Here is a 23,304-nt window from a genome sequence, read left to right as displayed (position 1 = left end):
CCGACACCGCTGCCATCTCCACCGCCATCTTCATCAACACTGTTGTCTCCCATGAGGAGGGAGTAGTTCTCCATCGAGGCTAAGGGCTGTACCGGTAGCTATGTGGTTAATCTCTCTCCCTATGTACTTCAATACAATAATCTCATGAGCTGCCTTACATGATTGAGATTCATATGATGATGCTTGTAATCTAGATGTCATTATGCTAGTCAAGTGGATTTTAATTATGTGATCTCCGGAGACTCCTTGTCCCACGTGTGTAAAGGTGACAGTGTGTGCACCGTGTGGGTCTCTTAGGCTATATTTCACAGAATACTTATTCACTGTTATGAATAGCATAGTGAAGTGCTTATTTATATCCCTTTATGATTGCAATGTGTTTTGTATCACTATTCATCTATGTGCTACTCTAGTGATGTTATTAAAGTACTCTATTCCTCCTGCACGGTGTAATGGTGACAGTGTGTGCATCGTGTAGTACTTGGCGTAGGTTATGATTGTGATCTCTTGTAGATTATGAAGTTAACTATTGCTATGATAGTATTGATGTGATCTATGCCTCCTTCATAGTGTGATGGTGACAGTGTGCATGCTATGTTAGTATTTGGTTTAGTTGTGTTGATCTATCGTGCACTCTAAGGTTATTTAAACATGAATATCGAATATTGTGGAGCTTGTTAACTCCGGCATTGAGGGTTCGTGTAATCCTACACAATTAGTGGTGTTCATCATTCAACAAAAGAGTGTAGAGTATAGCATTTATCTATTTATTCTGTTATGTGATCAATGTTGAGAGTTTCCACTAGTGAAAGTATAATCCCTAGGCCTTGTTCCCAAATACTGCAATCATCGCTGCTTGTTTACTGTTCTACTGCATCTGTACTGTCTGCAATATTACCACCATCAACCACACGCCAGTTGTAGCATCAAGTTATTTTCTGGTGCCGTTACTACTGCTTATATACATTCATACCACCTGTATTTCACTATCTCTTCGCCGAACTAGGGCACCTATACATCTGACAAGTGTATTAGGTGTGTTGGGGACACAAGAGACTTCTTGCTTTGTGGTTGCAGGGTTGCTTGAGAGGGATATCTTTGACCTCTTCCTCCCTGAGTTCGATAAACCTTGGGTGATCCACTTAAGGCCTTGTTTACTCCTATGGTATTTCCATCCCCTAGGGGTTTGGGGATGAGAGGGGATTGGGTGAAACCCCCCCTTTCATCCAATCCCCAATTTTTCCCTAATTTCCCCTCATTTCCCCACACCCTCCCCCACAGCCTCTAGTTACTTTATTTTTTGGGATGAGAGGGGATATGAGAGGATTGAGATCAGATAATAAAAGCTCAATCTTTGCATCCCAGGAAGTGATAATGGACAATCAGTAAATTAAAAACTCTGTCTTTAACATAAACTTGGTGTCATGCAATTATGTTATGCAATCTTCTCGAACAAGAACATACACATAAATAAATGTCGACCCAACAGATGAGCAACCACCGCCATAAACTCAGTGTCATGCAGTTTGAAGAACTTTAGAAGTCATCGCCGCCAAACTACGGAAACCGCGCCGCCGCCAGAGGACCTCCAGCTAGAAATACACACAGAGGTAAAATTTAGTATTGATACATTGCTTACAGATAGTTCAATTGTATAGTAACTGCAACTAGGGAGCATCCTTATAATTTAAGGTATTTGTCAAAAGTAACTGAAGCTACGAAACAGTAGAAAATTGATCAGTTTGACTGGTCATTCTTGCACAGTACTATAAATTTGAACCTCACAGCTATATCCCTGGGCACTCAAACTGAAGAATGAACATGCAAACAATTTTAGTGGTCAGGTTCAGAGTTCAGACATGATTGAATTGGCCAACACGGCAGGCTAGAGCGCCTCCCATATAAAATGATGCTACATATCGATCATAGTATTTTCTAGCTCTGTTTCAAATACAGTAGGATGTTCAGAAAATGGTTTCTAGTAACGTGAAACCTGACCTAGTGATCCCTCTGGATATTAAGAAAGGAATATGAATTTATAATATCTAGCAAATCTCAGTAGAGAAACATGATACTCACCAGCAAGTGATTGCATTCTAGAGCTAGAACGCACTCCCCAGCACAGTGGCAAAAGGTCAATCTAAAAGAAATGGTAATTCTAGAAACGCACAATGGAAATGCAAACCAGACAATACAGAGTAGCATCAGGCATCAAACTTAACAGCGCTAGGCATCATACAAAAATGGCCAAGCATGGAGCTAGATGGAGCAGATGCAAAATCTGAATTCATCTTGAATAAATCCAGTATAGGCAAAACCAAGTGTGCTTTACTGACTGAAACTACCACATCACCGGTATGGCTAACTTTCAGAAGTTGTTCCCCTTGCTGTAGGTTGCTTTACAGTCATATATGGAAAGGTTGGTTATGAACTGGGAGTACAGAGTAACATTAATTACTTGAAATGAAAATACGAAATAATACATTAGAAGGATCAAAAGAAATACATGATCCGTCATGCACCAGCGGGTACTGCAGTTCATTCAGAGTTCAGAACACCACCTCTAAGAAGTGTGACAGCCATTAATTGACGAGGTGAAGCTACAGGCACAGACACCTAATGAAGATGAGAGCATATGTTACAAATACCCATGACCTTCCAAACCAATTGCGTGGCCTCAACGACATGGCCATCCTCACAGAGCCCTAGCAAAGCGCATATACATCAGATTGAGTCACATAGCACCACATTTTTATCAATCAGTCTAAACCAATATCAACCAATTCGCCAGACGCTACAGAAGAGGTACCAGGCGCAGCCACAGAGGCCGTACCAAGCGCAGCCGCCACAGAGGCATTACCACGCGGCGCAGTTGTAGCCACCGCCGAGGCAATACGGGGTGGCGCCACAGCATAGGTAGTACGAGGCGGCGCCGGCGCAGGCTCAACCACCGCACCCCATGTCCGTCGGAGCCGCGAGCTACCGGAGCTTCGTCGCGGACGGCGGCTGACACCAAGAAACCCTAGGGAGGAGTGGAAAAGGGGAGGAGGCGCGAGAACTCACCGGGGACCAGTCGCCGGAGGAGGATCTCGTCGGCGCCGTTGTGATTTGCTTGTTCTTTCACCGCCGCCGTCTCCTGAAGCTGTCGTCGGCTCCGTCTCTCCCCTTTCCCCGAACAAAACACGAGGGTAGCCTCGTGTGTGAGAATACCGGAGGGTGAGGCATAACGGGTCGGGAAAATCTGGGTTGGGCCGGAAAATTCCCCGAAAAAACCATAGAAGTAAACGGGCATTTCGGTAACTTTCGGGATTTGGTCGTGGGCCGGTAATTTACCCTGTCAGCCCCTAAAATACCTGAGAAGTAAACGGGGCCTAAGGGAAAACTTGCTGCTGTTCTACAAATCTCTGCTCTTGGAGGCCCAACACTGTCTACAAGAATAGAAGCACCCGTAGACATCAAGCACTTTTCTGGCGCCGTTGCCGGGGAGGAAAGGTGAAAGGTACTCACACTCCGGATCTCGGCTACTAAGCTATTTTCCGGCGCCGTTGTAAGTACTCGAAGCTATTTCCTTTAGATCCTGCAATTGCATATTTTTGTTTCTTGTTTTACACTAGTTTGGCATAATGGAAAGCAACATGGAGCTTTTTATTCTATTTCCTGAGTTAAGACATGGATGGTTTGATGCGAAAATTTAAAAACCCATGGAACATATTAGTATGAACACTTTGAATACCATTGTTGCTAATGATATAGAAAGTTCTAAGCTTGGGGAAGCTGGTTTTGATGAGCATGATCTTTTTAGTCCCCCAAGCATTGAGGAGAAAATTTTCTTTGATGATACTTTGCCTCCTATTTATGATGATTATAATGATAGTGGTCTTTTGGTGCCACCTACTATGGAGAGTAAATTTTATGATGATTATACCATGCCTCCTACACTTGATGAGAATAATAATGATAGCTATTTTGTTGAATTTTCTCCCACTATTACTAATAAAATTGATTATGCTTATGTGGAGAGTAATGATACTTTTATGCATGAGACTCATGATAAGAATGCTTTATGTGATAGTTATATTGTTGAGTTTGCTGATGATGCTACTGGATATTATTATGAGAGAAGAAAATATGGTTGTAGAAATTTTCATCTTACTAAAACACCTCTCTTTTTGCTGAAAATCTTGAAGCTGCACTTGTTTTATCTTTCTATGCTTGTTGCATTATGCTTCATGAATTTGTTTATTTACAAGATTCATTTTCATAGGAAGTGGGTTAGACTTAAATTTGTTTTGAATTTTCTTTTTGATGCTCTCTTTTGCTTCAACTCTTATTTCTTGGGAGTGCATCATTGAAATTACTGAGCCCATCTTAATGGCTATAAAGAAAGCACTTCTTGGGAGATAACCCATGTGTTTATTTTACTACAGTACTTTTGTTTTATATTTGTGTCTTGGAAGTTGTTACTACTGTAGCAACCTCTCCTTATCTTAATTTTGTTGCATTGTTGTGCCAAGTAAAGTCTTTGATAGTAAGGTTCATACTAGATTTGGATTACTGCGTAGAAACAGATTTCTTGCTGTCACAAATCTGGGTTGAATTCTTTGTAGGTAACTCAGAAAATTCTGCCAATTTACGTGAGTGATCCTCAGATATGTACGCAACTTTCATTCAATTTGAGCATTTTCATTTGAGCAAGTATGGTGCCTCGTAAAAATTCATCTTTACGGACTGTTCTGTTTTGACAGATTCTGCCTTTTATTTCGCATTGCCTCTTTTGCTGTGTTGGATGGATTTCTTTGTTCCATTAATTTCCAGTAGCCTTGGGCAATGTCCAGAAGTGTTAAGAATGATTGTGTCACCTCTGAACATATGAGTTTTTGATTATGCACTAACCCTCTAATGAGTTTGTTTCGAGTTTGGTGTGGAGGAAGTTTTCAAGGGTCAAGAGAGGAGGATGATACAATATGATCAAGGAGAGTGAAAGCTCTAAGCTTGGGGATGCCCGGTGGTTCATCCCTGCATATTTCAAGAAGACTCAAGCATCTAAGTTTGGGGATGCCCAAGGCATCCCCTTCTTCATCGACAAATTATCAGGTTCCTCCCTTGAAACTATATTTTTATTCGGCCACATCTTATGTACTTTGCTTGGAGCATCTGTTTGTTTTTGTTTTTGTTTTGTTTGAATAAAATGGATCCTAGCATTCATTGTGTGGGAGAGAGACACGCTCCGCTGGTTGATATGAACACATGTGTTCTTAGCTTTTAATTTTCATGGCGAAGGTTGAACTGCTTCGTTAATTGTTATATGGTTGGAAACGGGAAATGCTACATGTAGTAATTGGTATGATGTCTTGAACAATGTGATACTTGGAAATTGTTGTGGTCATGATTAAGCTCTTGCATCATATACTTTGCACCTATTAGTGAAGAAATACATAGAGCTTGCTAAAATTTGGTTTGCATGATTGGTCTCTCTAAGGTCTAAATATTTTCTAGTAAGGGTTTGAACAACAAGGAAGACGGTGTAAAGTCTTATAATGCTTGCAATATGTTCTTATGTAAGTTTTGCTATACTAGTTCATACTTGTGTTTGCTTCAAATAACCTTGCTAGCCTAAGCCTTGTATTGAGAAGGATTACTTCTCGTGCATCCAAATCCTTGAGCCAATAACTATGCCACTTGTGTCCACCATACCTACCTACTACATGGTATTTCTCCGCCATTCCAAAGTAAATTGCTTGAGTGCTACCTTTAAATTTCTATCCTTTGTCTTTGCAATATATAGCTCATGGGACAAATAGCCTAAAAACTATTGTGGTATTGAATATGTACTTATGTATTTTATTTCTTATTAAGTTGCTTGCTGTGCGATAACCATGTTCCTGGGGACGCCATCAACTACTCTTTGTTGAATATCATGTGAGTTGCTATGCATGTTCGTCTTGTCTGAAGTAAGGGCGATTTACCATGAGTTGAATGGTTTGAGCATGCATATTGTTAGAGAAGAACATTGGGCCGCTAACTAAAGCCATGATTCATGGTGGAAGTTTCAGTTTTCGACAACAATCCTCAATCTCTTATGAGAATATTAATTGTTGTTGAATGCTTAAGCATTAAAGAGGAGTCCATTATCTGTTGTCTATGTTGTCCCGGTATGGATGTCTAAGTTGAGAATAATCAAAAGCGAGAAATCCAATGCGAGCTTTCTCCTTAGACCTTTGTACAGGCGGCATAGAGGTACCCCTTTGTGATACTTGGTTAAAACATATGTATTGCGGTGATAATCCAGGTAATCCGAGCTAATTAGGACAAGGTGCAGGCACTATTGGTATACTATGCATGAGGCTTGCAACTTGTAGGATATAATTTACATAACACATATGCTTTATTACTACCGTTGACAAAATTGTTTCTTGTTTTCAAAATAAAAGCTCTAGCACAAATATAGCAATCGATGCTTCCCTCTTTGAAGGGCCTTTCTTCTACTTTTATGTTGAGTCAGTTTACCTATTTCCTCCCATCTCAAGAAGCAAACACTTGTGTTAACCGAGCATTGATTCTTACATACTTGCATATTTGCATTCATCATATTACTTTATGTTGACAACTATCCATGAGATATACGTGTTACAAGTTGAAAGCAACCGCTGAAACTTAATCTTCCTTTGTGTTGTTTCAACACCTTTACTACGAATTTATTGCTTTATGAGTTAACTCTTATGCAAGACTTATTGATGCTTGTCGTGAAAGTACTATTCATGAAAAGTCTTTGCTATATGATTCAGTTGTTTACTCATTGTCTTTACCATTGCTTTGAATCACTGCATTCATCTCATATGATTTACAATAGTATGATTAAGATCATGTTGGTAGCATGTCACTTCAGAAATTATCTTTGTTATCGTTTACCTACTCGGGACGAGTAAAACTAAGCTTGGGGATGCTGATACGTCTCCAACGTATCGATAATTTCTTATGTTCCATGCTTGTTTTATGACAATACCTACATGTTTTGTTCACACTTTATCATGATTTTATGCGTTTTCTGGAACTAACCTATTGACGAGATGCCGAAGTGCCAGTTCCTGTTTTCTGCTGTTTTTGGTTTCAGAAATCCTAGTAAGGAAATATTCTCGGAATTGGACGAAATCAACGCCCAGCATCTTAGAATCACACGAAGCTTCCAGAACACCCGAGAGCCACCAGAGGAGGGCCCTGTGGGCCCCAGATGATAGGCTGGCGCGGCCAGGGGGTGGGCCGCGCCCCCCTACTGTGTTGTCGCCTCGTCAGCCCTCCGACTCCGCCTCTTCGCCTATTTTAAGGTCCCTGACCTAAATCTTTGAGACGGAAAAGCCACGGTACAAGAAACCTTCCAGAGCCCCCGCCATCGCGAAGCCAAGATCTAGGGGACATAAGTCTCTGTTCTGGCACGCCGCCGGGATGGGGAAGTGCCCCCGGAAGGCTTCTCCATCGACACCGCTGCCATCTCCACCGCCATCTTCATCAACACTACTGTCTCCCATGAGTAGGGAGTAGTTCTCCATCGAGGCTAAGGGCTGTACCGGTAGCTATGTGGTTAATCTCTCTCCCTATGTACTTCAATACAATAATCTCATGAGCTGCCTTACATGATTGAGATTCATATGATGATGCTTGTAATCTAGATGTCATTATGCTAGTCAAGTGGATTTTACTTATGTGATCTCCGGAGACTTCTTGTCCCACGTGTGTAAAGGTGACAGTGTGTGCACCGTGTGGGTCTCTTAGGCTATATTTCACAGAATACTTATTCGCTGTTATGAATAGCATAGTGAAGTGCTTATTTATATCCCTTTATGATTGCAATGTGTTTTGTATCACTATTCATCTATGTGCTACTCTAGTGATGTTATTAAAGTACTCTATTCCTCCTGCACGGTGTAATGGTGACAGTGTGTGCATCGTGTAGTACTTGGCGTAGGTTATGATTGTGATCTCTTGTAGATTATGAAGTTAACTATTGCTATGATAGTATTGATGTGATCTATGCCTCCTTCATAATGTGATGGTGACAGTGTGCATGCTATGTTAGTACTTGGTTTAGTTGTGTTGATCTATCGTGCACTCTAAGGTTATTTAAACATGAATATCGAATATTGTGGAGCTTGTTAACTCCGGCATTGAGGGTTCGTGTAATCCTACACAATTAGTGGTGTTCATCATTCAACAAGAGAGTGTAGAGTATAGCATTTATCTATTTATTCTGTTATGTGATCAATGTTGAGAGTGTCCACTAGTGAAAGTATAATCCCTAGGCCTTGTTCCCAAATACTGCAATCATCGCTGCTTGTTTACTGTTCTACTGCATCTGTACTGCCTGCAATATTACCACCATCAACCACACACCAGTTGTAGCATCAAGTTATTTTCTGGTGCCGTTACTACTGCTCATATACATTCATACCACCTGTATTTCACTATCTCTTCGCCGAACTAGGGCACCTATACATCTGACAAGTGTATTAGGTGTGTTGGGGACACAAGAGACTTCTTGCTTTGTGGTTGCAGGGTTGCTTGAGAGGGATATCTTTGACCTCTTCCTCCCTGAGTTCGATAAACCTTGGGTGATCCACTTAAGGGAAAACTTGCTGCTGTTCTACAAACCTCTGCTCTTGGAGGCCCAACATTGTCTACAAGAATAGAAGCACCCGTAGACATCAACCTGCTGTTTCGGGAGCCATCTCTATTGTCGCCTCGCTGCTCCTTTGATAATCATCTCTATTGTTTCCTCCAACGCTTGCTCGAAACCCAGCCGAGATTTGGCCAGGTGCATCGTAGTTTGAGTACTGCCGAGAAAACCGGCGTCTATTTTGATAATTTCGACCACGGTCCTCCTCTGGCGACCTATGCCGTTTGTTGTGAACATCATCCTCTCCATCTGCCCATCTATTTTCTATCTCCATCAATGCAGATACTGTCTTTGGGTTGGTTCTCCCCAAGTACTCGACAAAATCTCCTCGTCGGATTCCTGCGACAAACGCTTCTATCGCTCTCTCGTCAGATATATTCTCTGCCGAGTTTTTGATGATATTCCACCTTTGGATGTACTTTCTCATTGATTCATCCGGCTTTTGTCGACATGCTCTCAACTCCTCTAGTGATGCAGGTTTTTTGCAAGTAGACCAGAAATTTTTGACGAACACATCCTCGAAGCTATCCCAGCTGTCGATAGAACATGGGGGAAGCTTCTTTATCCAAGATCGCGCAGCTCCACTCAGATGTACTTGGATGCTCTGCATGGCTGTTGCTCTGGTTCCTCCTGTTAATTTTACCGTCTCGAGATAATCGACTAGCCAATCCTCTGGATCTTGCAGGCCGTCGAATTTTTTGAAGTTATCGGGCAGCTTGAACCCCGCAGGAACTCGAGTTTTTCGGACCCTCCTTGTAAAGCACCGCACATATCCTCGTCATCTAACTCTGGGGAGTGCCGATGTTCCCTTCTATTTTGTCGTGCTCTGTCCACCCTTGCTTGCGCTGCTGTGTCTCTTGCTCCACCTGTTCTTTCGGGAACTGTTGCTGCTGCCGCAGGTCGTGGACTATTTTGCCTTGCTGAACCTTCGGGAGGCGTTGATGCAAACGCTGTTCCCATGGCCCCAACACCTGCCATGGCCATGTTGTATAATGCCTCCCTTGGATCTCCAGGAGGTGGCCTAGACGCGAGGATAAAGGCTTGTGTCGCCATATACCCAGCTTCCGGTGTTTTAGGGATAATGTTCCCTCGTGTGTCTATCGACATAAAGGACATGTCGAGGTTTTGCACCAAGTGCTCTCTATCAGCTTCAGGTATGTTTTGCATCCTAGATCTTGTCCTGTTCCGAGCTTCTCTGTGGCTATCTCCCGAAGTTCCTGAATGTCGACTTAATTCCGCCCTTCGCCTGCTTGATGCAGAGGCTGCTTCCTGCCTTCTGTCCAACGCGATTTTCTGCTTATCGAGCTCCCGCCTGGTACGTGCAAGCCTATATTGATATGCTTGTAACTCCTCAGGTGTCGCCGTTACAATCATTGGCTCTGTACCATTAATGGCTCTTGCGACTCGATCCCATACTTCCTGCGGAAATCGTACCATCTCTCGTGTTCCTGGTCCGATATATTTTGTTCCTAGACCTCTCGTGAGATCTGCAGGATCGACATACGGATTTCCTGCTTCGTCGAAATTCTCTGACGTCTCCTCTTGTGGGCGACTCAGATCTCCAATTGCATAGATCTGTTGATATTTTGGATACTGAACCATGTTGGGTTTGGTGACACCATCATAGAGATTGGTGAAGACCTCACCAATGGTAGTAGATCTGTCGATGAAGTTGAAGTTGTCGAAGCTATTCGAGTCATCGCTTATATCTGAGTCCGCAGATGACTCGAAGGACATGTCGCTGAAGATCTTGGCGAGCTTTTCGCTTGCCCTGGTGCTGATGAAGCGTGGCGATGAAGTCTCCTCTTCGCCTGACTCGATTGTCGATGTTGAGTTCGAAAGATCGGAATCGACCACCGATGATCCCGACGAGATCGGAATTTCGAGACGATACGCTCCCTCCTTCTCGACGCGAAAGTGGAACCTTCCGAACGTCATCTCCATAGGCTCCTCCAGATACGCATATGCATCCAAACGGGAGGGCGGGTGAGGAACAAAATCGACAGGACCAGTTGCGATCTGTTTACCTCGATCCATCGCGTTGTTTGCCGTTGATGAAGTCAACGATCTTGAACGTGCCATCGAGATCAGATCCTTGATGCCTCTAATCCCCACAGACGGCGCCAATTGACAAGGGTTTAACTTGTCAATGCCTACGGGTTATAGGCTAGGGTTTAGTTAGAAGTAGAGGGCAAGTAGATCTCGAAGGTTTCAGCTGAAAAGTACTCGACGATATGAAAACTAGGGTTTGTGAGACAATGAATCGATGCTTTCTTTGTCCCTCGACTCCCCCTTATATAGGAGGTGGAGCCGAGGGATTCGTGATGTACAAGTTACAGAGTTCGGGAAGGTTTCCAACTTCTCCCGTAATATTACAAGTGTTCTCTCCTAATACAACTCTAGCTTTCCTTAACTAACAAGTTGGGCTTCCGAATTCTCCTTATCCTTCGGGTTGTGGGCCTTCAGTAAACCCTGGGTACCATCTTCGGCAGGCCCATTGGGGATGCCTATGCCACTAGCCGCCCCCTCTCTCCTCCACCTCTCCCGCACGCTTAGCGAAACTCCGCCGGAGATCTCCATCGCCACCGCCACCACGCCGTCGTGCTGCCGGATTCAAGGAGGAGCTACTACTTCCGCTGCCCGCTGGAACGGGGAGAAGGACGTCGTCTTCATCAACACCTAACGTGTGACCGAGTATGGAGGTGCTGCCCGATTGTGGCACCGTGATCAAGATCTTCTACGCGCTTTTGCAAGCGGCAAGTGATCGTCTACCACAGCAACAAGAGCCTACTCTTGTAGGCTTTGGAAATCTTCAAGGATGAGTCTCGATCATCCCCTCGTTGCTTCCGTCTTCTAGATTGCATCTTGGCTTGGATTGCGTTCTCGCGGTAGGAATTTTTTTGTTTTCTATGCAACGAATCCCTACAGTGGTATCAGAGCCGTGTCTATGCATAGATGGTTGCACGAGTAGAACACAATAGTTTTGTGGGCGTTGATGCTTATGTTGTCTTTAGTTTGAGTACTTTGCATCTTTGTGGCATAGTGGAATGAAGCGGCTCGGGCTAACTTTACATGACCGCGTTCATGAGACTTGCTCCTCGTTCGACATGCAACTTGTATTGCATAAGAGGCTTTGCGGGTGTCTGTCTCTCCTACTATAGTGAAGATTCAATTTACTCTTCTATTGACAACACTAGTATCATCGTTGTGGTTCATGTTCGTAGGTAGATTAGATCTCACTCGAAAACCCTAAACCACGTAAAATATGCAAACCAAATTAGAGACGTCTAACTTATTTTTGCAGGGTTTGGTGATGTGATATGACCATAATGTGACGATGAATATGTATGAGATGATCATTATTGTATTGTGGCAACCGGCAGGAGCCTTATGGTTGTCTTTAAATTTCATGTTGAGTAGTATTTCAAAGAAGTTGTAATAGTTGCTACATGGGAGAACAATCATGAAGACGGCGCCATTGACCTTGACGCTACGCCGACGATGATGGAGATCATGCCCGTTGATGATGGAGATCATGTCCGTGCTTTGAAGATGAAGATCAAAGGCGCAAAGACAAAAGGGCCATATCATATCACATATGAACTGCATGTGATGGTAATCCTTTTATGCATCTTATTTTGCTTAGATCGCGACGGTAGCATTATAAGATGATCCCTCTCACTAAAATATCAAGATAATAAAGTGTTCAACCTTAGTAGCACCGTTGCCAAGACTTGTCGTTTCGAAGCATCTCGTGATGATCGGGTGTGATAGAATCAACAAGTGCATACAACGGGTGCAAGACAGTTTTGCACATGCGGATACTAAGGTGGCCTTGACGAGCCTAGCATGTACAGACATGGTCTCGGAACACATGATACCGAAAGGTAGAGCATGAATCATATGATTGATGTGATGAACACTTTGAGTGTTCGCCATTGAAGTTACATCTTGTCTTGTGATGATCGGACTTGGTGTGGTGGATTTGGTTCGTGTGATCACTAAGACAATTCGAGGGATATTGTTTTGAGTGGGAGTTCACCTAGTTTTTAATTATATTGAATTAAAATTTGAACTCAATTTGTCATAAAATTAGTCTAAACTATTGCAAATATATGTTGTAGATATGGCGTCCCCAATCAATTTTAACCAGTTCCTAGAGAAAGAAAAGCTTAAGAGCAACGGTAGCAACTTCACCGACTGGTTCCGTCATGTGAGGATCTTCCTCGCTGGCGGAAATCTGCAATATGTCCTTGATGCACCGCTAGGTGACCCTCCTGCAGAAACTGAAACCGATGAAGTAAAGACTGTTTACGAGACTCGGAAACTCGGTACTCTCAAGTTCAGTGTGCCATCCTGTGCAGTCTGGAAGCCGATCTTCAAAAACGTTTTGAGCACCACGATCCTCATGAGTTGGTCAATGAGCTGAAAGCTATCTTTGAAACTCATGCGGCCGTGGAATGCTATGAAGCATCGAAACACTTCTTTAGTTGCATGATGGAAGAAGGCAGCTCCGTTAGTGAGCACATGCTCGCCATGACCGGGCATGCGAAGAAACTCAGTGACTTGGGAATAGTGATTCCTAACAGACTGGGGATTAATCGTGTCCTTCAATCACTGCCACCTAGTTACAAGAACTTTGTGATGAACTACAATATGCAGAACATGAACAAAGAGTTACATGAACTCTTCGCCATGTTAAAATCTGCTGAGATTGAGATCAAGAAAGAGCACCAAGTGTTGATGGTCAACAAGACCACCAGTTTCAAGAAACAGGGAAAGTCTAAGGGAAAATTCAAGAAGGGTGGCAAGAAAGCTGCCACGCCTCCTGTGAAACCTAAGACTGGCCCTAAGCCTGATGCTGAGTGCTATTACTGCAAGGAGAAGGGACACTGGAAGCGTAATTGCTCCAAGTATCTGGCTGATCTGAAGAGCGGCCTTGTCAAGAAGAAGAAAAAAGGTATATCTGATATACATGTTATAGATGTTTATCTTACTGGTTCTCGTACTAGTACCTGGGTATTTGATACTGGTTCGGTTGCTCATATTTGTAACTCGAAACATGAACTAAAGAATAAACGAAGACTACTAAAGGATGAAGTGACGATGCGCGTTGGAAATGGATCCAAAGTCGATGTGATCACTGTCGGCACACTTCCTCTACATCTACCTTCGGGATTAGTTTTAAGCCTAAATAATTATTATTTTGTACCCGCGTTGAGCATCTAAAGGTATAAACGATGCCCCCATAGGGGGCCTCACAAGGCTTTCAGCTTCTGGGCCGTTGGATCTTGTCAGCATGTGTCAGTAGGTGGATCTTGGCCATCTGTTACACGCGAGCAGCACGTCTCCTGGTTTGGCGTGGGCACGTGAGCTTCCTCCCCTTCCTAGATCAAGCCATGCAACAGCCATGTTCTACCCGCATGTGGCTGCGTGCGGGACCTACATTTGGCCGGATCCACTTGTCAGTCTTCTGGGGTTGATTTTAGATGTGTCACACATTGCTGCGGGCCTAGAGTGAGTGAACGTGGTGGGGGCATGCGATGGGTGGGCAGCCAATCCCCACCCTCGTCTTCCCTCCCCAATCTCATCTCTCTCCTCCCTCCACCTCCTGGTCAAACAGCCGCCGCCCCATCTCCCCGTTAAGCCGCTCCAGCCTATGCCGCCGGCGGCGGGAGAAAGCACCGGCGGCCGCTCACACCACCGCATCCAGGTTCTGCACATCTTTCTCGACCAAGTGGAAGGAGGGATACAGCGGGAGCAAGGTTAAGGAGGGTCCCCTCAACATCGTCGCACCTCTCGATCTCCTCTGGCCTGCCTCCTCCCTGGGCTCAACAGGAAGAGCACGACGTGCCGCCAAGAGCGCTCAGCAGGAGGAGCACGAGGCGTCACCAGGGGCGCTTCCTCCTTCCTCTTCCTCCACCTCTGGCCAGGAAGAAGTAGCACGGCACTGTGCACATCGTCCCCACCGTCCTCCATAAAGGAGGCCACTGCCGGTTCGTGATGCTCTGTACCACGTATTCCTTCTACCCGAGGGAGGGTAAGCAGCCGCCGACCCATCCCTCCTCCACCATGTTGCTTTTTAGGGAAACTCCACCATGTTGCTCTCCCCTCGCCCATCTCTCTCTCTCCTCCCAAGTGCTCAACGAGAATAGCCACCAGAACAGAGGGGGCCGACATGAAACATAGGTACCTAGAGTCCCAAACTCTTGATCTCTCTCTCACGATTTAATCCCTAGAAGCTAAGTTGTTTTTGTGCAGATCTACTTATCTATACGAAATAGAGGTCAGAGTCCATCGACAGTTACTAGTGATGGGATGGCCAATGCCGAAGAAGCTGTTCCTCATAGCATGAACCATGATTCATCCCCAAAAGGAAATTATGGCAGTGCTGAGGCAGATGATGCGATGTCTAGTGTTGGAGAGGGAGTTCATCAGTACTAGAATCACAAGCAGGCTTCACATGCAAATCAGGATGTTGCAAACACTGATGAACCAATGTTGTCTCATATTTGACTACAGTCTAAGCAGGTTATTCACTCTTTTTTTTTATCTCTTGATTGGGCACAGATGAAGAGGTTTTTGGATGTAGTAAAGATTTAGCTTTGTTCTTTTCACAGATTATGTAACATGTTTTTATGTCAGATTGAACACACCAGTTATTGGACCTCATAGTCAGTATCTTCGTAAAATAGTTTCTATATTTACTGAGGTAATTTGTGACTCCTTTTAACAGAGTTCTGTGTTTAGAAGAGAAATTCTTCTCTAACAATTTTTTTACCATTTTCTTTGTTTATATAGTTTATGTTGGTCAACTTAGGTGTATTTCATCTATCAGGTTGGCGTTAATAGCCCTTTTCCATCTGCAAGTAAATGGGATAAATCAAGCGTGGGTCCTGCGGCAAGCTGATTCCTTTACAGAGGTAATCCATCGGGGTCTCATATAAGCTCCTCCTTGTGGCGTTGTGAGCTTGTGAGACATTAGCTGCGAACAGAGGTCCCACTTCTAGCTCAACATCTTCCCCGTATTATTTATTAGTTTCTAGGTCAGTACATATTCAGTTCTTATTGCCTCCCTTTTTGCTTACATTTCATGAATTCCAACTGATTATTTGACTATTCATGGTGTCTGTTAATTATTTAATGGGGGAAGTTGGTAATTGTTTGATCAAGGACATTTACCTCTTTTGCGAAAATATAAAATATTAGTTATGAGACCATCCGTTGCATACATAAGGCATTGTTATCTGGTTGGGCATACTGCAAGTGATATTTCACATGGTAAATAACAAATATAGTGGAGCAAAGTAGTACATAAGATATATATATTTTTACTTTCAAATGCACACTTGCGGATTCACACATAAGAGTATATATTGTGCAAAGGATGCATTAAGGCCACGGTTGGTTGAAATGTATGGAAATTCCTAATTCCAGCTGACCATCTTTGTCACTTGATTTAGTAGTCTCCAGGTCATAAAAGATTTAGTTTTTTTCCTCCCTTCATGTTGACTTGATGGTGCAATTACCTGAAGGCGACTATTTTTGTGTGTGGCCGAAACAAGTTTTTTTTGTTGAAAGAAACCACATATTTCATTAATCGAAAACCAAGTTACATAAAGCAATATATGTGGAAACTAAAAGACAAATCGGGATAAAATGATTATCCTGAATTTGCAGAGAAAATCCTAAAAGATCGAGAAATACAAAACGATCCTTAGAGTTTCCTGCAACCACCATAGACAGCGGCCGCCGTCTAAATCCACCGCCGCCGAGACGAACGCAAGAAGAGACGCCCGAGCCTCCACCATTGCAAGATCCAAAAAGGCACCATCGCCAACGAGGCTTTGTGAGTCGATGAACAGGCCTGCTGCAAGCAGCGAGGCACATGTCGCTGTGGCACGTCGACCGGGGGACGTCCCCGTGCTCTCTTGGACCAAGATACACCGCCTCCCATCGACGAAGTCGGAGAAGAACGGCATATCCACCACCTCCGGACCAACATCTTCGCTCCAGAAGAACCACCTCGCACCGGCCCCCAGCATCGTCGTGGACAACGACAAACGCCAGTGACACGTCGAGAAACAGATCTCGCCAGATCTGAAGAACGGCGAGAAGACCAAGCTGCCGACCTGAAAGATCGACAAGCACACTTTGCCAACAACTCCGAGACGCCGACATGAAGGTCGCCGCCGGTGTGGGAGTGGAGTTGAGGCAGATTTATTTGCCCGGGCGCCGCTCCCACCACCCCAACGACGCACCACAGCAGACAAGTCCTAACTACAAAACGAAGGAGAAACGAGGTCCCCTCCCCCTCTTGCCGCCGGAGCGGCAAGCGGAGGGAGAGGGGCCCAGATCTCACGCCGGTGGAGATGGGATCTGCTGCCCGCCGCCTGGGAGAGAGAGCAGGGGCAAAACGGTTCGTCCGTCCGGGATATTGGCCGAAACAAGCTGTTGCTAATTTTGCATGCTTTTATTTATTTGCCTTGGCTTCCCATCTCCTTCCTAATACATCTTCTTATTTGCTCCCTTGTTGTGAGATTACAGGCGTGCAGGGAAGGTGTTTGTGTAAATGCCTAAGGGCAAAAAATGCTCTAGAAAGATGGTTATTTCTGTATTGTGGTAAGCCTCTTGTGTGTTGATTTTACAGGACAGACGATGAATATCCATTGATGTTTTTACTATTCCTTGATACGGGGCAACGTGCCCAATTTTAGGTAATTTCCCTAAAAAAATCTTCACTATGATGCATTTGGTTTCAGGTGTTAACTTCCTTATATATATTATTACATCATGTCTGTAATACGAGTTGGAACTGCAGCTACGAGTTGGGATCAAGGAGGCACATAATTCCTTTACGGGTTTATTAAATTGGACCCTACATGTCTAATTTCACCTACCAACGCAATGTGAGAGGTACCATCATCTCAGAGGTGAGCTACTTATCCGGTTCTAAGTGAACTTTGTTTCTCTCTTTTTAGTGGCATGTGATGATGGTATATGGTACACAATTATTTATCCTCAAATCGACACATTTAAGAAATATATGCATGGTTCTTCTAATGCACAAAGCCATTCATGATGTACTTTGTCAAAATATTGGTATCCTCTTTCAGTGTGGAGGTTGTCAGAATTATCAGATTGGTGTATTGACTATGTCGATACCATGAGATAATTACTTGCTAAAATAGTCAGAGTATATTTTACCGTTTAGTGTTCAAGGATAGTTTTTCTTTATAGTGGTTACTGGTTAGTACCATTTGCTTAGCTTTGTGGGTATTTGCATACATCTCATGGTTTCCCGGTTCAGTTGTTCCCATTCTGGATCATAATGGCATAGGCTGGTTTCCCTTTCTCATTTTGGTCCAGTTGTTCCCATTCTGGATCATAATGACATAGGCTGGGCATTCATTTCCAGTGAGGTACATTTCATCTGAGTCATGCAATCTATGTATTCTTTCATATTAGATGGTTTTTAGCTTATCTTAATGTACAATATTTGCAGTCGTTAGATGGTTTTTCAACTTATGTGACTTTACATACTTGCATTCAGGGCACACTGATCTGTTATTTAAATCACGGTCCAGTTGATCATGTGTCCGCTCTTTAGTAGTATGCCTTTTTGGTACATCGTTTGTTGTGTTCCGCTTATATTTTTATTGGAAACGAAAATATGTCATGCAATGATAGTTATAACAGATCTCAGATTCTACATTCGTTGAGCAGTTAATTATGCTACTACACAAACATATTATCGTTTTATTTCTCCTAGGAATTTTTTAGTTAAAAGGTAGGTAAGTAGCATCAAGGATTTGTTAGGAATGTACTAAAAGTAAATACTCAATTGATACTTTATTTTTTTAATGGACAGAGATATAGCATGAGCTGTTATCAAGGGTAAGATCTCTTATTGTGATTGAACTTAATTAGAAGAAAATCCAAACTCATTAGCAGTTGTTGTTTCAGTAAATTTAACTCATAAAAAAGAAGGACCCTATATTAGCCATCTTAGTCTGTAGCTATTGTTGAAACAGTCGATCAAATGAGATAGTGCTACTAATGTTGCCTCTATTTTACTAATTCATAGGAATTAGATTTAACAACGCCTATCAGCTAGGATGTGTCATGTTTTTATAGGGTGCATAGGCTGAGCTTGAAAATAAAGGTAAGAACGATCTTATGAATCATAGGTTGCACTTTATTAACCTACTGCCCCTGCGGTGTTTGTTCTTCAGTTTACAGTTATCAATTGGACTGCAAATGGGTAATTTCACTGAAATAAACAAACTGGAAACATTTCTTCTAGCTTTTGCTCTTGGATCTTTCCGATTTAATAATTTTGGTCTTGATTTAGACCATATCTACAGTGGACAGAAACAAAGCTCCCATGGTGTCACACAGAAACATAACATACCAGTTAGTGTCATCTGAATCCGTGCTTCCTTCTGCGGAGGTTGCCGCTGGCAAGTGGCATAAATCCTCTTTGTTTCCTCCTTTTCTATCGCTGCTATTTTCTATTCTGCTTCACTCGAGCACGTCTCCAGTCCTCCGTATCTTATCCCTTCTTTCCACCAAGCTGCAACAATGTAACAATTTTCACTGATGTGTGTTCTATATTGCAAGCTGCTGTATATCGATTATACAAATTTTTCGATGGTTCATTGTTTTGCATATAAGCTGATTCTTCTTTTTGGTGGCCTCGGGTTTTGTGTACTAAAAAGAACAATATTCACACGGGCATAATTACAATGTTGGATTCAGTATCATCAGGAGTGAAGAATCAAGATGCAACAAATGTCGATTATAAATATGCTTGCTGATCTCTAATGGTATGAAAGTGTAACTTCTGGTTAGTTACAATTTTCCAGTGTCATAGGTCAGCTCAGAATTTTCAAGTGTCCGCTATTTGCTAATTTCCATTTCTGCTTATAGTGGCTATGAAACCACCCTGCTTCTCTAGGGAGAGCGAGCAATCACTTTTGATGGAGAAGATGTGCTCCGGACCCCTGAGAGTAAACCGGTTGTTGCGATCTTCGTTGGTACTTAGGTTAACCGTTTGAAGGTTAGAATTTGAAGAAGCTAAAAGGAATTTTCCACTATGTTTTTGTGTCGCCTTCTGTTCAGGCGTTTCCACCCTTTATGCTCGCAGGTCGAAAGGGGTTATGTGGCGGTGCTCCATGCCGTTGGTACATTAACGAGGACCTGCCTAAGATCAATGGCCTGTGTGTACAGTGAGTGCTTCTGCAGCATTACCGTAGTAGTTAGTCATGTCTTTATTACAGCTCTGTGGTTTATATCGCTAGATGACTCTGTGGTTTATATCGCTAGATGTTGGCTTATTCCTGCTTTGGTTTTGTAGGTTGCGGGATAGACTTCCTGCCATCCTTAATGCATATAAATGTCCTGATAAGGTACGTGGCAGCACTGGCGGAGGGCGTAGGTGATTAACTAGACTTGCATGCTATGTGTTCTCTCCTACTATTTTTGTTACCTTGCTTTTTTTTCAGGTACCGGCTTTGTTATATTGCCTTTGATGGTGCTGATGGAGGGTTTAATGTAGAGAACTAACCGTATGCTCTGCTACGGCGAATGATTTAGGAGCAGGTTTGTAGTCTCTACAAACATATACTCTGCTTCATATCTAAACTGATGCCAGTAACACGTGGTCAGTTGAAGTTTATATTTATAGTAAGGTGAATGATTTAGGAGAAGGTTTGTAGTCTCTACAAACATATATATACTCTGCTTCATATCTAAACTGATGCCAGTAACACGGGGTCAGTTGAAGTTTATATTTATAGAAAATAAACATTCGCTACTACTTTCTTTACGTGCTCAAGCTTGCTTGCTCCCTTATTCCTGGTTCTCTATCCTTTGTAGCCTATGCAAAAGGTTGAACACAGGATGTATGTGTTATTTGCTAGGCATCTTCTTTTAATTTTTGATAGATAGACTTCTCACATAGTATATTCACTTCCAAATAAAAAGATGTATATTGAATACCCTGTACAGTGGCTGATGTTCCATAACAAGTTGCTTACGAGAGATGCCTTGGCTATTCGAACACATGTTTGTTATGTTTTGAATTCAAAAGTGTGAATCGTCTATTTTTTTGAATGTTATATTGCTAAGACTGTTTGGTCTACTTTTGGTGCTGCAATGGCCTTTCGTTGATTGTTTACCATGCAAAAGATTTTGCAATTGGTACGGACTATCAAAGGAGGGAAGTTCATCTCGACATAAATTGAGCATGCAGCCAGTATGTTCCTATTTCTTTTCTATTGGAAGCCAAAATTTTACATGCCTAGCTGTATTTTCTTTACAGCTTTACGACCTATCCCTATGCTTCCGTTATTAATGTCCTTATCATGTTATCATGTATGGATAAATGAACATGGAATTATTTAGTTTGCCTACCAAGTGTTCCAGTACGGAATGTGCATTATTGTAAACTGCAGTTTTCTGTCTAAATAACTGAACATGCTATTTCTTGCTTTCCCCAAAAAATGATGTAGTTTTGCATGAACAATGCATTTTATGTGTGGTGTTTTTCTCCTACTGGAGTTTTGTGTGTCTTCATCTACATGCTTCGCTTAGTCGTAATGTGGGTATGCCCTTTTGTGTAATTTCTGGTTGTTTTCATTCAGTTTAGACATATATAGGAGACAAATACTCTTATCAGTTGTTTGCTCTATGCTCTATACTCCGATGTACCAAGAGAATACTATTTTCCTGTAGTATGAGACATCCGTTTAGTGACAATACAATGAGACATCATTCCATCATAAACGAATCAACAACCCAGCCATTTTCACTTAGATTTTATCTACTATGTGGTAATAGTGTGCTCCAAACTGGCCAAATCTAAGACTAGTTATTTGAACTCTATTGCAGGAACATGACTGTACGCAGAGAACTGACTTCAGATATCTAGAAGTGTGAGTTAAGACAATATCTGGTGCTTAATCTACTTATGGAAGTTGATGCAGTCATGGATGCAGCTTAGTTTAGATCGAATTACCGCTACTTATGTATACTTCCTGTTACCTGCTGGTTCTGTGCTATCATATATTCAATTTATTTTTGCGTGCCATATGTTTTTGTAATTTGGTTTTTCAGTTTACACCTATTCATATAAACATAGAGAACAAAACTTAGTATATCGAGCAGAAAATTAAATGTCCTTATTATGTTATCATATATAGTCATACTCCTAATTCTTGATTGCTTTTTATGTTGCCATGGTCACCATAACTACGAATAGTACATAGACTTGAGTAGTTTATATGAGTGATTGGCTTAAGTACAACAATCATGTTGCCTCCCTTTTGCCCCAAGTATACCTAAAAGGCTCAAAGCATATTATTTTTCTAGAAGTTCTAATGATTTCTTTTCATTAAGTTGCCTCGGGTTAGTTAGTAGATAAGAAATGCCCTAAATATAATTATGCACTAACTGTACAAATTAATAACTGGAGTAGATAAATGAATAATTGCAGTAGTAACAGTGAACAGAACCTGAAATGAAATGCATTATGTTCAGAAGCTAGGAACAGTACCACTTGGTTCTGCCCTTGTAGTAATTTGGCCAAGGCTGTCTTTCTTCATGACATCTCAGAGATTCATTATGTGAAGAAATAAGCACAATATCCTGGCCAAGGCTGTCTAATTGAGCATCCCTCAATTAGACACCAAAATTTCAGCCAAATTAATCAAGGCTATGAAGGATTAGTAGTTCTGATTCTGAAATGAACATTCGATTACAAGCAAGTGACCTGCTGTATAGACTAGGGATATGTTCAACAGTGAAGCTCGTCAGGTCTTCCTTGTAGCGGCAGCGTTATGCTCGTGCCGTGTCCTCAGCCACCATTGACACACTACAAATTGTGGCCAAACTGATTCGGTACCTACATAAAAGAGCATTGCATCTTAAAATTGGTAGGGGAACATAAAAGAAGAAATGCATTGAAAATAAAACGAATTAATTAGCTCCTGGTAGATAACCTTGGAGTTGAAGATTCTTCTCATCATCCCCATTGGCTCATGGTGTTAGTTCTACACCAATCTTTTGCTTTAGAGCATCTGTAATGCAAATCGTGTAGCAAAGAAAAATAAAATAGTCAGTTTCCAAAAAACAATTTCACAGATCAACGAAACAAACAAATCCAAAACTGGATTTTCCTCCTCACGCTAATTAAAGCCACATCTAGATGGGTACATCTGCTTCTAGGTTCAGAAAGGTAGTAGTAAAGATGAGGCTGGCGAGATACGGCCGCGCTGTGGAGGTCGAGCTCCTCGTGATTGACGGCCCTCATCTCCTCGCTCTGTCGCCCATCTGATGTTGCTCGGCGTCAGCACGAGCAGGCAGACGAGACGCAGCATCCGTGCCGTAGGAAAGCAGGTCGAATGCCATCGCATGCAGATCGAACACCGGCGCATCAAGCGAACTTTAACCTCCATGTCACTGGCCTCCATGTCACTGGCGCCTCCCTCGTTGCGGTTGCTCCACTCGGTAATCAGGAGGAGAGGCAACGGGGCGTCGCTGGTCCAGCTGTTGAAGGCGGAAGAGGGAAGCGCTGCCGCCGGCCAGGAGCACGGGAGCCATGGCAGTGGCACTCGGTTTGGGTCAGGTGAATA

General features: G+C 42.7%; 1 long non-coding RNA gene across 2 annotated transcripts; it reads right to left on the bottom strand.

Moving 5' to 3' along the window:
• Window positions 1-1,390: 1,390 nt before the first annotated feature.
• LOC127316811 (uncharacterized) lies at window positions 1,391-22,803 on the bottom strand. 2 transcript variants are annotated; one of them, XR_011749233.1, is made up of 4 exons: window positions 22,672-22,803; window positions 22,227-22,574; window positions 19,083-19,244; window positions 1,391-1,592 (listed from the first exon to the last, which is right to left on the bottom strand). It is a non-coding gene; the product is annotated as an uncharacterized lncRNA (long non-coding RNA). The 2 variants fall into 2 exon arrangements; XR_007860659.2 differs by lacking the exon at window positions 1,391-1,592 and having other exon boundaries at window positions 16,315-19,244.
• Between the last annotated feature and the right edge of the window lie 501 nt (window positions 22,804-23,304).

Source organism: Lolium perenne, chromosome 7 (assembly GCF_019359855.2).
Source record: "Lolium perenne isolate Kyuss_39 chromosome 7, Kyuss_2.0, whole genome shotgun sequence".
Classification (NCBI taxonomy): domain Eukaryota; kingdom Viridiplantae; phylum Streptophyta; class Magnoliopsida; order Poales; family Poaceae; genus Lolium; species Lolium perenne.
Note: the sequence above shows the minus strand (reverse complement) of the source record. Positions and strands in the feature narration are given on the sequence as shown.